Source organism: Leopardus geoffroyi, chromosome B3 (assembly GCF_018350155.1).
Source record: "Leopardus geoffroyi isolate Oge1 chromosome B3, O.geoffroyi_Oge1_pat1.0, whole genome shotgun sequence".
NCBI classification, from domain to species: Eukaryota; Metazoa; Chordata; class Mammalia; order Carnivora; family Felidae; genus Leopardus; species Leopardus geoffroyi.
Genome location: NC_059337.1, coordinates 16,492,048 through 16,517,155, shown reverse-complemented (window position 1 = coordinate 16,517,155; position 25,108 = coordinate 16,492,048). Strand labels below are relative to the sequence as shown.

The following is a 25,108-nucleotide window of genomic DNA, read 5'->3' as shown; positions in this document are numbered from 1 at the left end:
GTCATGATCTCACTCTCTGTGAGTTTGAGCCCTGCATCAGTCTCTGTGCTGACAGCTCAGAGCCTGGAAACTGCTCCCAATTCTGTTTCTCCCTCTTCTCTCTGCCCCTCTCCCACTTGTGCTCTCTCAAAAATAAATAAACATTAAAAGAAATTAAAAAAAAGAATTAAATTCAAATTCTGAATTTTTCATTTATTAAAATTTTTTAAATGTGTATTCATTTTTGAGAAAGAGAGAGAGAGAGAGAGAAAGAGACAGAGCATGAGTGGGGGAGGGGCAGAGAGAGAGGGAGACACAGAATCCGAAGCAGGCTCTGGGCTCTGAGATCATGACCTGAATTGAAGTCGGATGCTTCACTGACTGAGCCACCCAGGTGCCCCTGAATTTTCTATTTATTATTAGGTGACCTTAGTGGAAGCCCATTGTTCTACTTAACAATTATACCCTTTGCCTCCAAATTAGAGATCATAAATACACTTTTTTTTTTTTTAATCTTAGAAGAAAGCTGTTAGGATGGAAATAATACCTGCATGCATGTATTGCTTCGGGTAACATGACATAGAAGTGTGAGTAGCATTTGTTATTAATATGCTGCTGGATTATAGAACCGTTACATTAATTTGAAAGTGAATGCCAAGTGAGAGGGTCAGACCAGGAATAGAAAAGAAGCACCTTCATCCCTACCCTCTTTTGCCTTACGCATTGCAGGCATCACCAATGGATAGCAGAACTCTTCATCCTGGAGGCCACACTTCGTTTCAGACTCCTTCTCAAGCAGTCATGAACCACGGTTGATGATTAATCAAGCCGTCACTCATCGGGTTAAACTATTAATCAGAGCTGGATCAAGAGATAAAACCCAGGTGTTGTTTTTAACACTAGAGCCCGTGACCTATGAAGGAAGCCACGAGTAAGGAAGAATCTCGTTAGTGGTCAGAAGTCCACAGACAAATGCCCATTTCGCTGTCAACAGCACCTATGTTGTTCCATTCACTGTCTTCCTTCGTAATGGTGGGATTTTGTCTGGGCACACAGTTCCTCAGAATCAAAATGGAATATTCTGTTCTCTTCTCTGCAGCTGGATGTGGCGATGGGAGGAGGGGTTTCGGCCAGTGGGACAGAAGCCACTATGTTCAGTGGCAGTTTCTGGGAACCCTTCTCAGGAGGCAGTCACACCAGCTCTTTGCCTCTTCTCTTCGTCTCTTCCCACATTCTGTGGTTGGCGTGCGGACTCGCCCCGAGGAGCCATGACAAAACAGTGAACTGGGGGAACACTCTGCTTCTCTCTTGTTTAAGACACCATTCGACAGTCAGGGCAATCCGGTGAGAGTCTTCCATTCCCCCTGCTGGTTTGTTTATTTAACCCCCCCTCATGGGGAGTTCCAAGCACCTTCAGATATTAAGGCAAAACACATTTACTGTAGGCATAGAAAGGCCAACAGAAAGACTTTTGTATACTTTTCCAGGTTGGAAAAACATGGCATGTTGACGTCCACTGGGACAGTTGCCATAAGCAGCAGCAGGAATGTGATGAGGTAATGGAACGATGCATTGGGCAACTGGGATGTTGGATTTTGACTTGGGCCCTGTGTAAGTTGTCTGAAATTGTTCTAGGTACATAGAGCCTCAGTTTTCTATTCAATATGATGTGTACAGGGGCGCCTGGGTGACTTAGTCGGTTCTGCCCCTTCCCCATCTCGCGGTCTGTGAGTTCAAGCCCCGCGTTGGGCTCTGTGCTGACAGCTCAGCGCCCGGAGCCTGCTTTTTATTCTGTGTCGTCTCCCTCTCTCTTTCTCTCTGTGTCCCTCCCCGGCTCGTGCTCTGTCTCTGTCTCAAAAATAAATACACACTTAAAAACACTAGAAAAAAATGATGTGTGGCACCTGAGGGAAAGCGGGGAGAGGTTTGTGCTGGCGTGGGAGGTGGAGGGTGTGGGGGTATGAAGCAGGGGCAAGACCAGGAGCCTCTCCAAATGGGAGCGAGACCTTGCCACCAAAGCGGGGACTGACCCGTGAGCTGGCAGAGGCCCAGTCAGGGGACTTGTGAACAAGGGACAGCAGACACATGATGCCTTTGTATTGTGACTTTGCCACATTCATACACGTAGTCAATATGCCCCGTAAATTTTCAACGGTGAATAGTTTTCTGCATTTGTTACGTGCTGCTTGCTTTAAATTTCTGTCACACGGCTCCACTTTCGCCCTTGTCTTTTATATACTCTGTTTACGTTTGAGTATCTATATTTATACTGACTACAGTAAAAAAAAAAAGTATATAATAAAGTCATTCGACATCAAGAACAGCTTTTTATCTGCTTTGTCAGAACATCATTTAAACAGCTACATTCTCTTAATGCACAGTAGTTAAGTAAACTCCAAGATTCTTATCCTGCAATAACCCATTAAATCATCTTAAATACTATGTCATAATGACAACTCGATGCAACCAGATGTGATATTTGGGGATTTAAAAGAAATAGTTTTCTAAAGACACAGCCTCCTGATTTTACGTTCTCGAGGCCGTGTGCACAGCTGTTAAATCTCACTGTTCTACTTTCTGTGAGTGTATATCACTTCTGTTCTGCCTCACGCACGGCATTACCGAAGTGCAAACGAAATGTTCCCCAGGACATTGTGATCGGCACTTTCGTGAGCTCTCCATCGGCCATGATTTAGTTCTCGAGGTGTGATTTTCTCACTCCGGAAATGCACGAATGCGTATGAGCCTGATGCCACACAAAAGCATTAATATCAGGGCGTGCAAGATGCCCCATGCTCTGACAGTCACGGTAAGTCAGCTGAACCCAAAAGGCCAGAAATCACCCCCAGGCTAGACGTAAGGTACAGGTGGAACTTACTAGCCCACATTTGGGTTAAGCATTACCTCCTGACAAGTGTTTTTAACGCCATCAGCACAGTAACCCAAGACCTCCCGTGTCAGCCCTGCCATTAATTATTTCTAAAAGGTGTCGGCTTTAGAATCTTTGAAGTTTCCATGTCACGTGGGATCGGGAGTGAACTTTTGAACTTCTGATTTTTATCAGCTGGTATAAAAGTTGGCACAATTCAAAATTGTGTATGTGATGAACCATCAAAGAGAGAGAACTCATCTGACAGCCATGTTATACACTGTGTGCAGGGAAAGATAATTCCACCATCAAGCAGGAATCCTAGAAATTAGGTCATAACAGGCAGTGCAAGTGGGCCCTAATGAACCCGGATTCATATCTGTGGTGAAATTATATGCTGGATAATGTCCTTGGAAACGCTGCCATATTTCAGTCTGGAAAGAAGCCCATTGCTGATACAACAAATCAATTGATAAGAAGTGTCTTTATTGCACTCAATAAAAAAACAGCGCAACCCCAAATAAACATACACGGCTCATAAAACAAATTGCTCACCTAAAATGAATTACACTCTAAGTTTTTTTTTTTTTTAAGTAAATTACACAGAATATTCAGTGATGTTTCCACCCGCTAAAGAGTAAGATTATAAACAGCACTAAAAGTAAATGTTTCCACGTTTCTTTTTAGTTTAGTTTTTGTTGTTGTTGTTGTTCAATCTACAGGATTACCAAGAGCAAAATGCAAAAGGAAAAAAAAGTGTAGAAATTGCCTGTTTTGTGAAATATAGGAAAAAATATACCATCTGTGATTTAGCACAGTCCTCAATATTCCATCTGCGATCTGAACGCGGTTCTTAACAAAAGCTGAATCCATTGTCGTTCAATATGATGTTTTGAAAAGTTTTTCCAAGAAGACGACTTTTGTAAGACACTAGTATTTTTGGCGTGGAGTTCCTTCTGAATGAAATAGTGGATGTGGCTCTTTGCAACTGTGTTAAAAACTGGTTTTTGTGGGGCGCCTGGGTGGCGCAGTCGGTTAAGCGTCCGACTTCAGCCAGGTCACGATCTCGCGGTCCGTGAGTTCGAGCCCCGCGTCAGGCTCTGGGCTGATGGCTCAGAGCCTGGAGCCTGTTTCTGATTCTGTGTCTCCCTCTCTCTCTGCCCCTCCCCCGTTCATGCTCTGTCTCTCTCTGTCCCAAAAATAAATAAACGTTGAAAAAAAAAATTAAAAAAAAAAAAAACTGGTTTTTGTGACCTTTTGAAAAGGTAGTCGGCCAGAGATGCCTTCCACCACCTTGGCCCCAGAAAACTTCCTGAGAGAAATGTAGTTTTGAGCCCTCTGTGATAGGTTTGTATTTCTTCATGCGTTAAGATTCAACAAATATTTATTACCAACAATCTTGTCAGAGGGGTTTCCCCATGTGAGGGAGTCCAAAAGTATCAAATGGTGTTACTGTGCTGCCTTAGGCATTGTAGTTTTGTTCAGTATTTTTGTTTAATGTTTATTTAGTTTTGAGAGACAGAGAGAGACAGAGCACGAGTGGGGGAGGGGCAAAGAGAGGGACACACAGAATCCGAAGCAGGCTCCAGGCTGTGAGCTGTCAGCACAGAACCTGATGTGGGGCTTGAACTCATGAACCGCGAGATCAGGACCTGAGCTGAAGTCAGACGCTCAACGGACTGAGCCACCCAGATGCCCCTAAAAAAACTTTTTTAATGTTTATTTTTGAGGGAGGGGGGCAGGGGCAGAGAGAGAGGGAGACACAGAATCCGAAGCAGGCTCCAGGCTCTGAGCTGTCAACGCAGAGCCTGATGTGGTTAATTAGACAACACAATGGCCCGTCCTGTAGTGACCACCAATGTTTCCTCAGGGTGATGCTGTCACCTATGTGCTACCCCCTGATGAACCCATTAGGTGAAACGAAACCACACGTGGGCACTCCCATCCGTCACCGTCAAATAACATAAAAATGGGGTTTCTCAATCTTGGCATTACTGGCACTTTCAACTGGATAATTCTGTGTTGGGGGCTGTCTTGTGCCCTATAGGGTGTGGCGCAGCATCTCTGCCTCTACCCATGCGATGCCAGGAGCACCCCCTCCCCATTATGACAGCCACAAATGCGTCCAGAGATTGCCACGTGTCCTCCAGGGGAAAAAAAAAATCACCTTCGGGTGCAAAACACTCCTATGAAAGGAATCATTAAATTTTCACATTAGCAATTGTTAGAAACTATTGTTTTCTTTTTTTCCTTCCCTCCTTCTCTCTGCAGGGTAACAGCTCATGATTCCTACCTAGCTTCTTGCAGTAAATGAAAATGTGATGGAGGTTACTACCGAACGCAGAAAGGAAGAAAAAGTGGGAAGTGGTTTAGGAGACGCGAGGCTGCAAGAACTGTTTTGCAACGTGTGAAGAGCAAACAGAGGGGCAACAACTCCAGTGTCACTGAACACAACCCAGTTCTCCAGCCACCCGGGACTGTTCTGAAACTAACCAGGTTGCCACAGACCACACTTCCTTTCTTCACTCTGGGTCCTTGGTGTGTGTTGGGGGTGCGGGGTGGGGGTGCGGTCCAAGCCCTCTTTGGTCTGGAAAAATACTCTTCGTTTTGCAGAGCTCGGCTCCAGTGTCTTCTCCATTTTTTTCCATGAGGGTGTCTTAAGTCCCACTGGTAACGCGAATTTCCTCTTTCTGCTTCCGCGTTGTGGACTTGTGTTAATTTCAACTTAGTGCTTTCCATGTTCTGCTCAATATTTTGGTTAAGTGGTTAGATGCCTGCCTCTCTCAAGACGTTATAAAGTCTTGGAAGCCAGGCTACCATCATTGCTGCCTGTGACATCTAGTCAAGCGATTGCATTTGGCTGCGATTCACAGAAATCTGCTTCAAGGAAGTGAAGTGGAGGGGCGCCTGGGTGGTTCAGTGGGTTGAACGGCTGACTCTTGGTCCTGGCTCAGGTCACGATCTCACGGTTTTATGGGTTCGAGCCCCACGTCAGGCTCTGTGCTGGTAGCTCGAGCCGGTTTAGGATCCTCTCTCCTCTCTCTCTGCCCCTCCCCCACATGCACTATTTCTCTCTCTCTCAAGATAAATAAACTTAAAAAAAAAAAAAAAACCTTAAAAAAAAAAAAAGAAGAAGAAACTTAAGTAGAGAGCTTGTTTCCCTTATATTATTAGAAGCCTAGAGGTAGGCAGCTGAAGTCACCGGTTCAGCAACTCAACGAGTCTCAACCTCCAAACTTCTTCCGGCATTTCCTTCTTGGTGGCAAGATGGCAGCGGCTCGGCCAGCCACCATCTCTGCGATCTCCGCGTTCTCAGCAGGCAAGAGGAGGGTTCTTCAGAAACCAGCACCCTTCCCTTCTATCTCTTCGGTCAGCACTGACTCACATGGCAATTCCTAAGGGTAGCAGAGGTGAGGAGAGTGAGTTTTAGCGTCTGTTGTAGAAACTGGCAAAGGAAAGCAGGTTGGAATCGGTTCAAATTAGTTGCCTTCCAATGGCTGACCACGTGCTACTGCTCGTGCAGGGTACGTGGGGCTAGACGATGCCCCAGCGAGAATTCTTCCTCCTAAGGCCCTTGGCACAGGAAGAACAAACACCATCTCAAGTATTCCACAAAACTATAAATTCGGCCTTAATTTGGCCATTGCTTTAAAAAAAAAAGAGCTCTATAAATATGCATGCCTCCTTATCTTTTGCTTTCATTCTTCATGGCGCGGGGGGTTGGATTTAATAAAAGGAATATGCAGGACAAGGCACAGAAGTCCGACTGGGAGGGATGTGGGGCAGAAGGAAGGCACTGGTGACCGATCTAATCGTGTGGTGCCGTGAGCTACCAGGGCCAGGACGACTTTGAAGGCAGAAAGAAATCTGGATGGCCAACATGACCTGTGGTGTCACAGTGGGACTTAGGTAAAATGGGTCGCATGTTAAAACGTGATTTGAAGATTTGTCTGCCAGAGCAATGCAGCACTATTATTTCTTTTTAAGACCCACTTGAAAACTCACATAAAGACATCTAATAGCTATTTGAGATTTAGTGTACCTTTTCTACTCTGGTCTTATGGCTTAGCCAATGGAAAGCCCAGTTAGCCAATGGAAAGCCCAGAAATTTGTGCTTTAGGCTGTGTGCTAGTATTTTTTTTTCTCTCCTAAATATGCATATGGAGATATTTAACCTGTAACCACAAAGTTCCATAGAAAACATTCATTTTATTTTCTTCAGTCAGTGTGACAATTTAACCAAGAATGGCCAAATTGTTTTCTTTTTTCTTTTTCTTTTTCCTAAATCAAACTCTGTCTATTCAGTAGAGGATCACTATGGGGTTCCATTAAACAAAATAACACATTCTGTTCTGATGTTTAGTAGAGCAGGCCTCAACTTCACTGTCTCTGGGATTCATTCGCGGGAATGCTCACTAGAGGAACATTTTCCCCCATCAAGAGATCTGGAGATCCACATTCCACCTGCCTCCCCTTTCCCTGGAGATTTCTTTTGCTTCCTCTGGTCTTGGGTATGATAAATGACACAAGGCTCCTATTAGCATGTATACAAACTCAGAGAAAGAAAAATGGGGGGGTAGAAAAACAGTATTTTTCTTTTCTCATCTAAAACAATAAACTTAAAATAAAATAAAATAAAATAAAATAAAATAAAATAAAATAAAATAAAATAATACATTTATATTTAATTGATTTCGTGGGTCTTTCCTCATGAAACGGTAAACCCTATTAGGAAAAGAGACACGATGATTAATTATTGGGGGGAGGATCTTTGCAAAGGTTTGTCATTGGTTGGTAATAATGGTCGTGAGGATGTAAGATTGATCACACCTGGCCGGCTCTCGATTCATTTAGCCCAATTGCCTGTCGTTGGCAGCTGGGCCAAGAAACACAAGTGTTCGCGATGTTTCTATTATATGCAGTTTGTCCCTAATCATCCCAGTGGACAATTAATGCTGCGACATCTATGCATTTGGCCAAAGCACAGATTTATGTTTGCACTACCTGCAAGCTCCTGAGGAAAAATAATTATTGTTTTGTTTGTGTGGGCTTTTTTTGTTCTTTATTATTCCCTTTCAGGCATCCTGGTATTCACTTGAGTGCTATTGCTTTAAGGGATGAATTACACTGTAGAATTCTTGTTTTGGAAAGCCAGCTAACATTCCTCTTATCCTTACTCTTGTTGGTTTCAAAATTATTTCATATCGTAAAAGCAGTGCATTCACATCCCCAGAAGTACACAGAATAGGGAAAAATGATAAGAAACTATTCATGGGCTTGGGCAGGTGCAGAAGGCTGTGTGTTGTAATATTGATGGCAAGAGTGAAAATCTGAGAACTAACTAAATGTCCATCAATAAGGAAACAGTTACATAAATGTTGTCATGGACACGTTAGGAAATCCATGCAGCTATTAAAAAACAAGGTAGGTATTTTGTGTATTGATACAGAAAGTTCTTTTTTCAAGACCAATTTTTTTTTTTTTTTGGTAAAGTTTATTTATTTATTTTGAGAGAGAGAGAGCACAGTCAAGCAAGGGAGAGCAGGACAAAGATGGGGGAGAGAGAGAATTCCAAGCAGGAATCTCCTCTTTGACAGCAGGGAACCCCAGCCGGACGTGGGGCTTGACCTCACAAACCGTGAGATCATGACCTGAGCCGAAATCGAGTTGGATGCTTAACCAACTGAGCCACCCAGGCACCCCTCAAGACCAATTTAATTGAAAAAAGGAACATCGCAGAACAACACAAAAAGTGTGATAACATTTATATTACTAAAAATACTAAACATTTATATATTCCTGTAATTATGTATTTACGTGAATGCGCAGAAAAAAAATGTTGAGAAAGATGCTCACTACCCTGGAGAGGCCGGGAAATGGGGAAAGGTTACAACAAAAATGTATTCAATTTTGTCTACATTTGAAAACAAGTACAAAAGAATTGCTTAAAATTAAGGAGGGAAAAAAAGATCCTGAATCTCCTTACTCTAACAAAGAAATGCCATCAGAATGTTTGGTGATTTTTCCTTCTAATCTTTTTTTCATTTGTATGTATCTTAAATAGTGGTGCTCTGAGGGAACATAACATTTAAACCTGTAACAGTGTCTAAAATCAGAGGGATGAAAAAGAAAACCAGTGTCCTGGTAAATCCGCTGTTGACATTGTCCTATGTAATTATGTGTTTAGGAAATGCGAAACATCCTTTTAGCGAAAGCCTCCTTCCCTTTGTCTGTAAGCACCCTCCACCTGTCCTTGTCTTTCCCTCCTAATTTCCAAAAGACTTCTAAAATTTCCCGACTTCCTCAGGGAGAGGAAAAGAAGTATATACCAATAGGTGTAAAATAATTACCATAACAAACAATTTGTGAGCTTTTATCATATAACTGTTAGCCACTTGTTCTAAAGCACTTTGTATTAACTGACCCATGGACTCCCCATAGATCTGTGAGTTAGGCTCTAGGGTGACCATTCTACCGAGGAGGAGATTAGGGACAGAGGAGCTAAGGAAATTGTTGACAGTTACACAGCTAGAAAGTGGTGGACCCCAAGTACAAATCCAGGGACTATAGCTCTAGAGTCTCCATGGTGGCTTCTACCACACTGCCTCAATGTTAGTAGATCCTTAATGGCAGAAACACATGATGCCATGTGTCTACTTGAGTCTTTAAATTTTACACAAAGGAGGTCACACCATACCTGCTATTGGGCACCTTGCTTTTTTTCCCTTTAAAAACTCCCCCCCCCCAGGGCTAATTCAAAAGAACCACATTCTTTTAATAGATTGCAGAGTTTTTTGGGGTGCTTGTGTGGCTCAGTCGGTTGAGCATCCGACTTCAGCTCAGGTCATGATCTCAGGGTTCGTGGGTTTGAGCCCCATGTCGGGCTCTGTGCTGACAGCTCAGAGCCCGGAGCCTGCTTCGGATTCTGTGTCTCTCTTTCTGCCCCTCCTCTGCTCATACTCTGTCTCTTTCTATCTCAAAAACAAACATTAAAAAAAAACCCAAACAGATTGCAGAGTTTTCTATAGTAGGGATACAACTCTATTCATAAATACTATAGTCATTTTCTGTTTCTTTTTTTGGCGTTGTTTTTCACTTGTATTGCTTTATTTATGTTTTCTCCTTCTTCTGGGGTCAATTTTGTACCTTGTATTTTTTCTAGAAAATGCTTCATTTCCTTTTTCTCTGTTTGATATTTCTTTCATTTCTGCTATTACCTTTGTTATACTCTCCCATCTATTGAAAGGGCATATTTTATTGTTGATTTTCTAACTTCTTGAACTGGATGCTTAAGTAATTCATTTTTACTTAGTTCATTATGTAGGTCTTTCATGCCACGAACCTAGAAAAGCACGTTTTTCTCCTCTGATATTCTGTTTAAAAAAAATCCATGAATAATGTAAGATATTGTTTAAAACTTTCTAGTTGGTTCACTTTTTTTCTCCTAATTCACGCCTACACTTTCTGCCTTGTATTACACTTCTTGTTTCTGCCTTGCATATCCTGGTTGATGACTGTCACATCTTCAGATTTTATATTATCAAGGTTGATAACCTTAACCTTGTCTACTCGTAACATTTTCCATAGTAATTCGGTTTTCATTGTATATTCAGATACATTTAGTGCTCATACACAGCATTTTGTATCCAGAATTTAACAACAAACATGATAAGTTTGTTATCATTTTCATGAAAGCAGGCATGGTCTTATTATACACGTATCATGAGGTACCTGGCCGTTGCTTCAACATTGGATTTTAGATTGTTTCCAGTTTTCCCTTCTTGTGTGTTACACTGCATTCACTGCTTGTAAGGATTTATCTCCAACCCCATATTCTGCGTTATTTCCACAATTAGAGGAGGGCTCACTAGGTGGGAGTGGGAGTGGTTGTTTTGAAGCCCAGGGTAATTTATACCTCTGCTTGGAGCGTCCCCGACTCTTGCAAGAATCATGCTAGACTGCCCTCCCATGGCAGCCACTGTAACTACACTCACATTTCAGTTCTCCCATTGCTTCTATTGGGAGCCAGAACCACACCAGTGAGTGCATTCAGGGAGACACAGCTCTCCTTGTGGTGAGGGGGCTTTCTCCTTATTTCCAGAACCCTTTTTCTCGATGTTCAGCATATTTCCTGGGCTGAATCTCAGAACCTTTCTCCAAATTGACCCTGCGAGTTGAGATTGACAATGTTGATTTAAGAGAACCATAGAGTTTGGACTTTAAGAATCCGTTTTGGAATCATTTTTCCAGAAGGTAGTTTTCGTGTACTTTCATGTATAAAAATCTGCCTGCGATGGTTTACTTTCACACAAAACCCTGAAAATATTTTCATTAAGTTATTACCCAGCAGGTGTTAAACTCATATAGAACACGTTACCTTTGTGCTAAAAAAAAAAAAAAAAAAAAAAGGCTTTCTTACAAAAGCAGACAAACAAACACACAAAAGACTCTCTTAGCTATTTTCAGTAGTAATGGGCTTGTTGGGCTGGGGTTGACTCATTGACATGCCCACAAGTGAGGTGAGAGAACAATCTGTCGCTATGAAATAACTTTTTCCTACAATGGTGCTGGACGCAAGGTGACCCGAACGGAGCTGACTCTGTGGTCCCCAAATCAGTTCAAGCCAGTACATGGAGCCCCAGTCTTGGCTCTTCCTACCACCTTACCTTCTACACCCTGCCAGCTCTTTCTGCCAAATATCACTCAAAACCTATCCTTTCTCTCCCTCCCACTGCTAGTGTCCTGCCGGGTCCAGGCTGCCTCAGGATCTCACCCGGAACTCCGGCACTGGCCTCCCACCTATCTCTTCCTTTCAAACATGCCCTTTGAGACCCTTGCTTGGTAAAGCAGTCAGGGGGATTTTTCTAGCAAGAAAATATTTGCTTAAAAGCCTTCAGCAGTCATCACAGCTCTTGTGGTTAAGTTCAAACTTATGGAAAGAACAGGTTATGCTCTCTGTCCTGCCCGTGGGTTTTTGTGCATACTCTTTCCTCTTCTGGAACGTTCTTCTCTCCCTTCTCCAACCCATTCTTAGTCCTAACCTTAGATGTTACTTCTCCAGAGAAATCTTCCTGCATCTTCCAGGTTCCCTGGATTTGTAGCTCCTATGGTTCCCTGGCCCACATTGTCATGTTGTATTAGTTCCAACTGATGAGTCCCTAAGTTCTGTAAAGTCGGGTATCTTGGTCTTGTGTACTGTATCCACTAGAAATTTTACTTGACTGTTAGTCACTGAGACTGAACAGAATAAGATAAAAGGATGTTTTTCTCACATACCACAGTCCTGAGAAGAAAAGTACCTTAGAGCTGGTGTGGGGGTTCCACATTCCCCCTAGAGAACCAAGCTTCTTCTATTGCCGCTCTGTATCCTTAGGCATTGGCTTTCATCCTTAAGGGCGCCTCATGGTCCAGTATGGCTGCTGGAGCTCTAGCTATTACAGCCATGATCCAGGAAGGAAAAAAGAAGAAGGAGAGAAGGACAGAGAAAGCCTGCATGGCCATTTGTGTCCCCTTTAAAGAGCTTTCCCACAATCCTTCCTGAGAATATCTGCTTCTATCTCGTTCGTCAGAACTTGTTTACCTGGTGATACCTAACTATAAGGTTGGTTGGGAAATAGTCTTCACCTAGATATAATGTCACCCCAATCGAAGCTGGAGTCTATCACTGGGAAAGAAGATGGGAATGAGTATTTTGAAACAACCAGCAACTTCTGCTCTTGTCAGTGTAGTATCTCAAGGTCTACCTATTTGGGTTCCCAGTAGACGTCATGAGACCATGAATGTGTGTCACTCCAACCAAGGGAGCAGACAGCCCTGGGACCCAGAGGGTAAAGGAAACCAAAAGGTTAGGATAGGAAATGTTATACTGCGCTCGACAGAAACCATCTCCCTTGCGACGATGAGTGTGGCCCATCTGCAAGTGACATGGTGACCCCTGTTTCTCTGAGCTGCTGTTTGCTCCGGGTCCAGCACATGGAAGCGGGGTTCTAGGCTTTGCCCCGTAATTAAGAAGCTAGCGGGCTTCGTTCTCCTCACTTACCCCCGAAATCATTTTCTTCAATTGTTTGTTAGGGCCTGTGCCTTCTCTCCTACTCACCTGCTGCAGAGTGGCGGGGGCCGGGGGAGCCTAACAAGGTAATAAGATAATGTCCTATGTGACACACATGTGGACCCGCAGCCCTGATCGTCAGTAGCTCGGCACCCACCTGGGGCCAGCTGCCTATGGTGGTGCTATTCAAGCTGCTAAGTGCCTATGCCTCACCTGGAGCCCTTGTGAAATGCAGGTCTGACTCAGTCGATCTGGTGTGAGGCCTGAGTTGGGTGCTCTGCTCTTTGGAACTCCAGGACCAGCTCCGTCTGACCGAACTCTGTGGGGGCGGGGGGTGGGGGGCAGCTGTGCGGTGAGCCAGGGGAAGCACATTCCCTACCCCAGTGGAGCATGTGCTCCCCAGTGGACCTGCCCACATCCCTCTGGGGAAGCTCTCTCTCATGCTTTGGGAGTGTGGCTTTGACCTTCTTCGTGCCTTTGCTTTGCTGGGTCAAGTGGCATCCGGACCATCACTGATGGCCGGATCGGTTTTTTTGTTTTTGTTTTTGTTTTTGTTTTTGTTTTAATTTTAACGTTTATTTATTTTTGAGACAGAGAGAGACAGAGCATGAACGGGGGAGGGTCAGAGAGAGGGAGATACAGAATCTGAAACAGGCTCCAGGCTCTGAGCTGTCAGCACAGAGCCCGATGCGGGGCTCGAACTCACGGACTGCGAGATCATGACCTGAGCCAAAGTTGGACGCTTAACCAACTGAGCCACCCAGGTGCCCCCCGGATCGTTTTTTAACCTTTGTATGGCGAGAATCTCCACTTCAAATACACGGAAACCTTAAAAAAAAAACCCAAAAACAAAAAAACAAACACTCATGGAAAAATAAAGTACAAAAAATTGGAATCGCTAATAACCAATAAAAACCTTGCAGGACTTGGCGTGGATAGCTCAGCTTTCTCTCACTGCCCGTTCATCTTTGCAAGGAGCTTACATGCAACAGACCCCCAGCCTTCACCTTGTACCCCATGCTCTGAGACCTTTTCTAGGCCAAGGCAGGAAGGGCAGAAGCAGGGATTTTTGTTGGGTTTGTTTTTCAACATTACGTTACATTTTTCTGATTATGAAAACAGTAGGTACTTATTTGAAAATGAGGGGGGCGGGGCTAGAAAAAGTCGAAGGAAAGAAATCTCTCACGATTTTGTTTTTCAAAGGCAATCGTTTCAAACATGTTGATGTCTTGAAAACTCATTTTTGTATTTCAAAGTCTGTACATTTAGACTTTCTCTTTTTACAGAACTGTGAACTCCTGTGACAGGCAGTTGACTGGAAGATGGGCCAGGAGAAAGGCAGGTAAGAATTCAGGCCTGTGTAGACATTCCCTGGTGGGAGCTGAGGCCAGTTTGCCAGGGAGCTGGTAACCAGCCTGATAGCTGGGTACTGCAGTACTTTTCTGTCTCTTTCCCTCTGTTACTAATGTGTAAATGGAAGTAATGACCTCGACTTCTTAGCAAAGTAGAATACCACAGAGGCATTAAACAAATGAATGTGTTTTCTGTTTAATCTTTGTAGCAACCTTTGAAGGCAGGGACCCATGTTATTCCCATTTTATAGATGAGGAAACTGAGGCCACGACCTTACTGGTTTATGGTGATGATTTTTTTTTTTTAATTTTTTTTTTCAACGTTTATTTATTTTTGGGACAGAGAGAGACAGAGCATGAACAGGGGAGGGGCAGAGAGAGAGGGAGACACAGAATCGGAAACAGGCTCCAGGCTCTGAGCCATCAGCCCAGAGCCCGACGCGGGGCTCGAACTCCCGGACCGCGAGATCGTGACCTGGCTGAAGTCGGACGCTTAACCGACTGCGCCACCCAGGCGCCCCCTTTTTTTTTTTTTTTAACATGCAATATACGTATAAGCATATGTAAATTCTGGCACCATTTGTTATAATTGTGGTGAGACTTGGTCTAAGCACTAGAGTTCTGGGGTGGTTTGGAGGGACTCCCAACTCAAAGTAGGAAAATTAAATATGGCCTCTCAGGAATGGGCTATGTGAAGCGAGTGGCGGTGGGAAGGGATCAGCTTCAGGCATTATGGTGCACTCGTTGGTTAGAATGTAAATTCTTTTTGGGAGACTCTAGGGACATCCACAGGCTCTTTGCATTCTTTGCAGTAGGCACGCAAAATAGGTGTGTTGGCCATAACAGCAATACAATCTTCCAGAAGCCAAATCTAGAGCCATTGTTAACCCCAACAGTCACTTGTACAAATTACAAATGGAATCCCTCTGGGTGTAGATGTCAGGCACAACAGAAAGACACCCTCCCTAGACCCTGCTCTAAAGCCTGTGCCTTTGGGCTTGGCCCCCACTTGCCTCTTGTTGGGTATCGTGTTCCGTGCACCCACTGCTCACCACTACCCATCGGAAGTCCCTGGTCATGAGCTCCAGGCTACTGGGGCTTGGGCCTTGAATACAATGACCCCATCTCCCCCATCCCAGACACTGGGGTGAGTAGCAAGTGTGGGTCCCACTGGCATGAAGGCATAATGACCAACACTGGATACTTTCAAGAGTGGGTTTTGGGGCACCTGAGTGGCTCAGTCATCTGGCATCTGACTTTGATTCAGGTCATGATCTCGCAGTCCATGAGTTCGAGTCCCGCGTCAGGCTCTGTGCTGACAGCTCAGAGCCTGGAGCCTGCTTCGGATTCTGTGTCTGCCTCTCTCTCTCTGCCCTCCCCTGCTCATGCTTTATCTCACTCTCTTGCAAAAATAAATAAACAACAACAACAAAAAGAGTGGGTTTTGGTGGGGGCAACAGGAATCAATCTCTGAAGGCCCCAAGTGCCTGAAGGGAGTGGAAGAAAAGCAACTCAGTGGATAAAACCGGCAAGTTGAAATACCCACAGACAGGCTTCTCTCCTTCCCAGAGATTTCCCACAGTGGCCTTGCTTAAACATGCCCCTTCTTGCACCTTGACAATAACTTCAGGGAAAATAATTTTATTTGTCCCTCATTATTTTTATGTGACTAATAAATCACATATAATTCTGGCACTTCTTCCTAATAGCAATTAGAATAAACAATAAGAACCATTTCAGCTGCTCGACAATTAGGATTCTAATGAGTGAAATGGAAGTCGTGTGATGCAGATTTGGACAATTCATTAGTTGGAAGCGTAAGCGCTTTTAAAAACGAATGATGTCTTGAGCTAAATTATTCAAAACACAGCGAAAAACTGGACGGGAGGGACAGATGCCAGGAATAGGCCATCTTCTTCACATTAGAGGGAAAAACGAGACACATCCCAAAAAGGATCTAAGAATCGAGAGTCAGAATGGTGTGAAATCTTACTATCACTGAAAGGTACAAGCGTCACCACGTATCTGTGTAAGGAGGCGCACTTTTTTCACTGTGCTGAACAGCTTTGGCACTTCGCCTATGTCCCTGATGGTTAAGTGGGTATTTCTCAGCTGAGAAAGATCAGTGAGGTTGGACCACTTACCCGGAGCTACCCAACCAACTGACCGAAATGCCTATCCTTCGACCTGTGCCCCCTGCTCCCCCCTTTTTTTAAGTTTATTTACTTATTTTGAGAGAGACAGAGAAAATGAGTGGGGGGAGGGGCAGAGAGAGAGGGAGAGAGAGATCCCAAGCAGGCTCTGCCTTGTCAGCACGGAGCCCGGCGTGACGTGGGCTTGAACTCATGAACCTCGAGATCATGACCTGAACCAAAACCAAGAGTCAGACGCTTAACCGACTGAGCCACCCACATGCCCCACACCCTGCCATTTCCAAAGGCCAAGGTAAATTTCTCCTGAGGGGACATTTTAGAAATAGTAGAAATCGGGGCACCTGGGTGGCTCAGTCAGTTGAGCATCTGACTTTTGATTTCAGCTCAGGTCATGATCTCACAGTTGGTGAGTTTGAACCCTGTGTTGGGCTCTGCACTGACAGCGCAGAGCCTGCTTAGGATTCTCTCTCTCCCCCTCTCGGCCTCTTGCCTGCCCCCCCCCTCAAAATAAGTAAAATAAACTTAAAAAAAAAAAAGAGAAATAACAGAAATCAACACAGGAAAGGCAAGAGTGGAGGTAATCTGTCTCCTTTCTTCCTTCCTCTCTTTTAAGTATAATTTTCTATAGAAAAATGCACAAATTTCATCCAAGTATGCACTTCGTGAGTATCACATACGTGCACACCTGTGTAGCCACTGCTCAAATCAAGAGCTAGAACATGTCCATTATCCCAGAAACTTCCACTGCGCCCTTTCCAAGTAATCACACCACAAAGGCAATTGTTGACCCTCTTTCTATCACCGTAGGAAAGCCGGCCTGTTCTTCATATAAATGGAATCATAGAGTATTTAGTGTTTGGTATCTGGCTCTCTTCACTCCACATAAAGCCGTGCTGTTGCACGGATCAGCAGATCGTCCCTTTTTATTGCTGTGAGCGATTCCGGGGTATGAATATACCACAGTTGGTTCTTCCATTCTGCTCGTGATAGGCATTTGGATTGTTTCCAGCTCTGGGCTATTATGAATGAAGCTGCTCTGAGTATTTTCACTGCACCCACGTTTTGTGGACATCCACACTCCTCCCTATGAGGGAAATTCCTGGGTCACAGGGTAGGCTATGTTGAAATTCACTAGAGAGTGCCATATGACGTTTTAGCTAGTTCCTTTAAAAAAATTTTTTTTTAACGTTTATTTACTTTTGAGACAGAGAGAGATAGAGCAGGAGCGGAGGAGGGGCAGAGAGAAAGGGAGACACAGAATGGGAAGCAGGCTCCAAGGCTCTGAGCACAGAGCCTGACGTGGGGCTGGAGCCCACGAACCGTGAGATCATGAACTGAGCCAGAAGCAGGAGGCTCAACCGACTGAGCCACCCAGGCGCCCCTAGTTACTTTTTTTTTTAAAACATTAGCACTTTATAAATGTTAACTGTCCAACTTAGACTTTACCCACAGGCAAGAGTCACAAAATTTAGAGCAATTTCATATCTTTTGGTTCCCTGGCGACCAGTTGTTCGAATCGCATTTTAACTAAGGAAAAACTGGTTAAGGGCATCAGAGTCCCGTGTTCATCAAGTTTTGCCTGTACGTGTCTGTTAGGAGGTGAGTGTTACAAAATAAATAAATAAATAGATAAATGAACGAACTCATGAATGAATGAATGAATGGATGAATGAGTGGATGAATCAATCAGTCAATCAATCAATCAGTCAATAAGGTGCTGTACTCAGCAAACACAAACAGCCCTTGGCCTGAGCAGACCCTGTTGGCTCCCAGGAGCGATCCTGCGGGAACCGCACTGCCCGCCGCCTCCGGGTGCCTGGCCGCGCAGCGCCACCTAGCGTCGGCCGCGCTCGGTGCCGGGCTTGCTCAGCGCCTCGTTTCCTCAGGGTGTAGGAAATCACCCAGCATCCTGGTGACACCTTTTGCCAAAAGCCGGAGAACTCTTCTCAGCATCCTTGGCTTTCACCTTGCATGGTCCCCAACCCTTGTCGTGAGGGCCCCTGAGGGCGTCTCGCATCTCGGGCCCCAGTCTTGGCTGTGCCCTGCGGCTCCAAGAGCATCGCGACCATGGACAGCAGCCAGGGCTGAGCTAAACTGCAGGCGCGTTCCTTCCTCCCCTCGATCCTTCCCACTGCGCACCCCTCTGGCCCTTCTGGACCTCTCTGGTAGGTTGGAGACTGATTTTAAAAAGCCTTTGGGGAAGCCAGAAAGGGGAACTGACCCCGAGAACTTACTTCTCTTGGGCTGGGTGGGCCAGGTTGTGGGATATTTATTTAAAAGGTGAAAGAAAGGTTTATAAGATCTGAAGAGAAACTAGAGTGTATGTGGGGTATTTTATATTTGATGTCCCAACAAGCCTCTGAGGCAGCTATCATTAACACATTTTATAAATGGGGGAAAGGGAGATTCAGAAAGGTTAAGTATTTTTTTCCAAGGTCACACAGCCATTCCAGAAAGAACCAGATCTCCAACTCACCACTAGCTGTTTCCTTCCAGGACAAGGGCACTTTTTCTGATTCTGTGCCTCCCCCCTGCCCCCACCCCGTTTTACTTCCTCCCTTCACCATTCACATCTTGTCCTTCTCTCCTGGATGCTCACAAAATGTTGCTCTTCCTGTTTTAAATTTGTTTTAATGTTTATTTATTTTTCGGAGAGAGAGAGAGAGAGAATGGGGGAGAGGCAGAGAGGGAAAGAGACACAGAATCCGAAGCAGGCTCCAGGCTCTGAGCTGTCAGCACAGAGCCCGACTTGGGGCTCAAACCCACAAACTGTGAGATCATGACTTGAGCTGAAGTCAGACGCTTAACTGGCCGAGCCACCCAGGTGCCTCTAGCTCCGCCTGCTTTAGAAGCCACATGTCACATGTTTGGAAGGAACTCCAGTTGGCCCTTACAGACCCCTGCCTGGTTCCTGACCAGCTGTCCCAAGTCTCCTTGAGAGGCACGGTCTAGTTATGGACGTGCCCAGATAGCCACAACCCTCCCTTGCAACCTGAGGCTCTTTGCTTGTACAGAAAAAGAATCCCTCTGTGATTCGAGACGTGTGGTGCTTGACCTCCCCCTTCCCAGGAAGTGATGCTTATAGTGAGGCAAGTAGAAAAGTAAAAATCGAGAGCAGGAAGGGTGCTCGAAGTTCGTTTAGTTCTGGTGCTGCCGCACACTGAGGGAGGAGGAGAGTGTCCTAGAGACGGATCCAGCATGATTCGGTGGTGTGGAGAGCAGAGCCAGGCGGGTTACCGTGTTATCCGGTGTACAAGAGCTGTCCCCGTGTGGAGAGAGACATACGGGGTGTCCACGGGGAGTGGGTAGGAAGATAGGCACAGTGAAACGTGAGGGGAACAGTTACCTGTCCGAAGGGCCTTGTGGGTCCACAGGTGGGCCCTTGACCATCAGGGTAGAGGCGCTCTATTGCAGATTGAATTGTGAGCCCCCCACCCCCAATTCATATGGTGAAGTCCTAACTCCCAGCACCTTAGGAGGTGACCTATTTGGAAACAGAGTTTTATAGAAGTGGTCAGGTTAAGATGAGCTCGCTGGGGTGGCCCTAATCCAATATGACCGGCATTATAAAAAGAGGAAAGTTGGAGACAGGCCCACAGGGAGAACACCATGTGAGGATGAAGGTCAGGGTGAGGCTTCAGCAAGCCAGGGGCACTGAAGATTGCCAGGAAACCACCAGAAGATAGGAGAGAGGTCTGGGGCAGATCCTTCCCTCACAGACCCTGGAAAGAACCAGCCCTAATGATATCTTGAGATCACCATATCTTGATCGCAGACTTTCAGCCTCCAGAATCAGGAGACACTGAATTTCTCTCTCTCTTTTTTTTTTTTTAAGTTTATTTATTTATTTTGAGAGAGAGAGAGTGAGTCAGAGAGAAAGTGAGAGAGAGAATCCCAAGCAGGCTCCGCAGAGCCTTGCAGAGCCCGACACAGGGCTCGAACCCACAAACTGTGAGATCATGATCTGAGCTGAAACCAAGACTTGGACGCTTACCCAACTGAGCCACCCAGGTGCCCCGTGAGACACTGCATTTAAAAAAAAAATTTTTTTTACATATATATTTTTTAAATTTTTTTTTAATGTTTATTTATTTTTGAGACAGAGAGAGACAGAGCATGAATGGGGGAGGGTCAGAGAGAGGGAGACACAGAATCTGAAACTGGCTCCAGGCTCTGAGCTGTCAGCACAGAGCCCGACGCGGGGCTCGAACTCACGGACCGCGAGATCATGACCTGAGCCGAAGTCGGCCGCTTAACCGACTGAGCCACCTAGGCGCCCCTAAAAAAAAATGTTTAATGTGTGTTTGTTTTTGAGAGAGGGGGGAGGGGTAGAGAGAGAGGGAGACACAGAATCTGAAGCAGGCTCCTGGCTCTGAGCTGTCAGCACAGAACCCGGCACGGGGCTCGAACTCGTGAACCACGAGATCATGACCTGAGCTGAAGTCAGGCGCTCAACTGACTGAGCCACCCAGGCACCCCAAGACACTAAATTTCTGTTGTCTTAAGCCCCCTTCCCTAGCCTGTGGTACTCGGTACAGCAGTCCTGGGAAGTGAACACGCGCTGTAGGGTCCTCCCCAAGTTAATTAGGTGGGGACAAGCTCATATATGAAGAATATTGTCCTGTTGTTACATACTTCTCTGTAGGCGAGGGACTGTGTCCTGCATTTGCTAAAGATTGCAATCTCTGTCCCCAAAAATCTGCGTTCTTCCCACCTGGAAATGACTACTAAATGACCATTGGAAATGTTAAATTCTTGTCTCCCAAACCATTTCAGCTGGAGGGGAAAATAACCTACAATTGCAGGGCCATTTGTCATCTGGGGTGACAAATTTAAGGAGGCTCCCACTCTCAGGCGCTGACTGCCCACTGACACTGCTCGGAGATTCCACACCCCCTTAAACTCTGCACCCTACATGCCTCTTTTGTCTTACTCTGGTCTAGACCCTGTACATTTGTACCTGGAGCCACAGAGAAGGAAATAAACCTATAGATATCTAGAAACCGATATATGACTGCAGGAACCGCTGTCACAAAACCTGAGATGATTATAGAAAAGCTTCTTCTGGGGCGCCTGGGTGGCTCAGTCGTGTAAGCATCTGACTCATGATTTTGGTTCAGGTCATGATCTTGCAGTTTGTGAGTTTGAGCCCTACATGGGGCTATCAGTGCAGAGCTGCTTGGGATTCTCTCTGTCTCCCTCTTTCTCTGCCCCTCCCCTGCTTTCTCTCTCTCTCTCTCAAAATAAATAAACTTAAAAGAAAAGGAAAGGTTCTTCTGGACAATTACATAAAATTATTATTCTTTATCTGAAACAAGTTTAACAGGGTGTCCTGTATTTTATCCGGCAACTCTACTTGGATCCAGGCAATTCCCTGGAAAGATTGCTTATATATATATTTTTTTTCTGGTTCAGGTGTTTTATTTAATTTTTATTCTTATTATTTTCTAATTAGTTTATTTTTTAATATAATGCATTGTCAAGTTAGCTAACATACAGCGTATACGGTGTGCTCTTGGTTTTGGGGGTAGATTCCCATGATTCATCGCTTACATACAACACTCAGTGCTCATCCCAACAAGTGCCTTCCTCGATGCCCACCACCCATCTTCCCCTCTCCCCCTACCCCTCCATCAACTCTCAGTTTGCTCTCTGTATTTAAGAGTCTCTTATGGGTTTGCCTCCTTCTGTGTTTGAAACTATTTTTCCCCTTCCCCCCCCCCCCCCCATGGTCTTCTGTTAAGTTTCTCAAGTTCCACATATGGGTGAAAACATAGGTTATCTGTCTTTCTCTGACCGGCTTATTTCACTTAGCGTAATACCCACCATTTCCATCTGTGTCGTTGCAAATGGCCCGATTTCATTCTTTCTCATTGCTGAATAGTATTCCATTGTATATATAAACCACATCTTCTTTATCCATTCATCAGTTGATAGACATTTAGGCTCTTTCCATAATTTGGCTATTGTTAAAAGTGCCGCTGTAAACATTGGGGTACGAGTGCCCCTATGTATCAGCACTCCTGTATCCTTTGGATAAATACCTAGTAGCTCTATTGCTGGGTCATAGGGTAGTTCTATTTCTAATGTTTTGAAGAACCTCCACATTGTTCTCCAGAGCAACTGCACCAGTTTGCATTCCCACCAACAGCGCAAGAGGGTTCCCGTTTCTCTACACCCTTGCCAGCATCTGTTATTTCCTGAGTTGTTGATTTTAGCCACTCTGACAGGTGGGAGGTGGCATCTCAATGTGGCTTTGATTTGTGTTTCCCTGATAATGAGGGACATGGAGCATCTTTTCATGTGCCTGTTGGCCATCTGGATGTCTTCTTTGGAAAAGTGTCAGTTCATGTCTTCTGCCCATTTCTTCACCGGATTATTTGTTTTTCAGGTGTTGAGTTGGGTAAGTTCTTTATAGATTTTGGATACTAACCCTTTATCCGATATGTCGTTTGGACTGCTGATATTTTTAAGTGCACACAATAGTATGATAAGGTATGGTGTGGCTGGTGAAAGTTTTGGCCCCGTTCTCTAGGGATTTATATTCCAGGTCCCAAAAAAGGCCATTAATCTCAGTAGATCAAGTGCCTCTAGTTGTTTAGGCAGGAATGTTTCACCTCGAAGAATTCCAGCCACGCTATTTAGACCAGAGCAGGGCCCCATTTGTTGGCTGATTAAAGAAATGGGGATAATAGAGCTGCCTATTTGTTAGGGAATTTAAATGTGGTCCAGCCTCGAAGGCAAGTCTTTCGTGACTTAGAGCTGGTTCCTTGAGGCTTTCTTCAAGGGCTGGTGTTCAGGGACTGTCTTTGAATGCAAATTAAATTTTCTTTAAAAATAATTTGTTCTTAAAAATTGCCCAAGCAATTCTGGCTGAGAAGAGCATCCTCATGACAGATGTGATTTGGACTGGTGTCCTTGGCAACTCTACAGGACAAGGGGAAGCCAGGGTCCTCTTGTTGGGAGTGCTCCTGTCCATCCACCCACACATCCATCCTTCCATCCATCTGCCAAACACCTGGGTTAGACACAGAAAAATGCTACAGTTGTATTCTTCAAGGAGCTCACAGTCTTTTAGGGAAGACAAGCACATAAGTAGGCAATTATAATAAATTGTGACTTTGTTCTGATAGAGGTAGGCACAGTGGATTGTGGAGATATTCAGGTGCAGGATTTAATTTAAGTGCAGGAGAGGAAAGAAGAACCACTTTCAGGAAGAAATGATGCCTTAGTAAGTCTGGAAGTACAAGTAAGAGTTACGTAGCTAGGTGATGTATTAGAAGGTCGAGGCAAGAATCATTGGTCATTATTTGGGTAGAAAGTATGGGGTGCGGGCATGTGGGAAGAAGGCAGAGGGAGGAATCAAAAGTGAGTCCTAGATTTCTGGCTTGGCACCTGACTTCTTAGGTTTAGACCTTCAAAATAGTCACTTCTAGAAGTGAGTCACTGGACCACAATGAATGTTGGGAAACCTTCAAAATGTTCATTGTCCGTGAGCTTGGTAGATCCCATACTAACCAATGACAAAGAGTCACGTCTACTTCCTGGCATCCAAGACCCAGGAATGCAAACTGAGTTATTAAATACCCACATGTCTGACATCACCCTACATTTCAAAGGTTTCTTTTTTTTTTTTTTTTTTTTGCCTGCTACTTTTAAATTCATAGTGTCAGAAGTAGAGCGTATCTACGAGATTGCAGGTGAAACAGAATGGGCGTAGGGAAAAGGAAGTTGGCTATGTGTTCCTACTGGGTGTAGGGGGGCTGCTGCTTCCAGAGAGCTGCCCAGAGAACTTGATGCGTCAGTGAAATTTGGCAGATTGGGTTTGAAAATTGGACTGCGTCACCGGGAGGCACACTGCGACAAAATGGGTGGTACTGAGTTCCATAGATTGTATTTTTGGGCAGAATGTCCTGGATGAGCTTACAGATTGTATTTTCCATGTCTTCATGACTAATGTTTGCAATTACTAATAGCTGGGGACAGTTCCCACTGGAACAGACGTCTTCAGTATTTTTTTTAATACAAAATTAGTCATGTGGATTCCCTGGGACTTGGTGTTTTATTAAGTCTCTCTTTCTCTCTCTCTCTCTCCGTCCCTTTTCAGAGGAAAGCTCTGTTCTGTACACGCCTAAAAGATTTTTTAAAAGTGAGATGTGCATTCAAAGCAACGCGGACGGGTTTCTGCTCAGAATTCAAACAAATGCCTTTTCTGGTCAAAATGATGACAGGATCTAAAAGACAACTCTTTGATCAACTATCAGATGATACTTTTGTTCTACACGAGTGCAGCTTGCAGAATGTTTATTTGGCAATAGAAAAAAGGTCACCATTTTAAGGCAGTTCAGAAACCAAATGTTCCCATAATATGGCAGTTTTCTCCCTTGGCTTTGCTGCTTTGGAATCTGTGCTTTTGACAAGCTCAAGCTCTCTTAGATGTGTGGTTGGGGGGGGGGGAGGGCGGAGTCGGTGGTGGGAGATCTGTTAATTGCAAAAAAAAAAAAAAAAAAAGGGAGATCTCCCCTGCAAGGAAACTATTTATATCACAAGGTGAGTTCTTTAAATAAGAAAAGGAGGTGGTGGGGAGAGAATATCTCGGCTAGGTGCGACATATGTAGAAACAGAACAGCAGCGTGTGCACAGAAATTTGAATCAGGTTGTGTTTTTTACTATCCAATCCTTGCTTTTAAGCAGCATTTTACACCCC

At 44.7% G+C, this 25,108-nt stretch overlaps 1 long non-coding RNA gene across 2 annotated transcripts in view; it reads left to right on the top strand.

Annotated features, from left to right (window-relative positions):
* Positions 1-333: 333 nt before the first annotated feature.
* The window catches only part of LOC123582540, a 46,493-nt gene continuing 21,718 nt past the window's right edge, over positions 334-25,108 (top strand). The window contains exons 1-4 of one of the 2 annotated variants that reach the window (XR_006704451.1): positions 334-1,323; positions 1,467-1,590; positions 5,120-5,344; positions 14,183-14,238. This is a non-coding gene — a long non-coding RNA (uncharacterized LOC123582540). Of the gene's footprint in view, positions 1,591-5,119; positions 5,345-14,182; positions 14,239-25,108 lie in introns of both variants that reach the window. The other variant, XR_006704450.1, reaches the window with a different exon arrangement.